The sequence below is a fragment of the Myotis davidii genome, unplaced genomic scaffold, assembly GCF_000327345.1.
Source record: "Myotis davidii unplaced genomic scaffold, ASM32734v1 scaffold133, whole genome shotgun sequence".
In the NCBI taxonomy this organism is placed as follows: Eukaryota; Metazoa; Chordata; class Mammalia; order Chiroptera; family Vespertilionidae; genus Myotis; species Myotis davidii.
This window is the reverse complement of record NW_006284732.1, coordinates 72855-73691: the sequence shown is the minus strand read 5'-3', so window position 1 is coordinate 73691 and position 837 is coordinate 72855.

The window sequence follows — 837 nt, the reverse complement described above, 5'->3', positions numbered from 1 at the left end:
AGCCGTGGGTGGGGTCCGGCGTCTCCTGCAGCGCCGGGCGCGGTCCGCTGGGGGTTGGAGGCGCGGGCACGGCCCTGCACGGGGTTAGATGCTGGAGGACTCGGGCTCAGGCTCGCTTCCCGTCCGGCGGGCCAGGTCGCTCCGGCCACTGGCTTCAGTTTTGCTGGAATCGACGCGTGCATGTCAGCAGCGAGCGTCCCCGAGTGAAGGTGGCCGCTCACCGCACGGTGCCACGCACTCCGAGCGAGTGCTTCATCCCACCGGGGCTTGCCGTCACTTTTTATTTCGTTGCTTCCTGTTTCCTTCTCCTTCACTGGAACCCTTGGTTGGTCATGAGAGCTTGGTCTTCCTAGGACTTTGATAATTTAACTTCCCGATGAACAGTTGGTTCCTTAGTTATGGAATATAATACCGTGAACCGCGTAAACTGCATGCAGTGAAGAGTTGCTTGTAATGGTTGGAACAGTTCATTTCTACCTTTTCAGTGTAAAAAAAAAGATTAATATACATAATTCCACTATTTAGTTTCGCTAAGATTGTTTTAAACACTTAAAAAGAGCAGACGGCAGGAGAAACTGGTGTTTCTTCCTAGAGCAAGTCTTGAAAACGTTGATCTTACAGCGGTTCTCAACCTGTGGGTCGCGACCCCTTTGGGGGTCGAACGACCCTTTCACAGAGGTCGCCTGAGACCATCGGAAAACACATATATAATTACATATTGTTTTTGTGATTAATCACTATGCTTTAATGATGTTCAATTTATAACAGTGAAATTGGGGGTCACCACAACATGAGGAACTGTATTAAAGGGTCGCGCGGCATTAGGAAGGTTGAGAC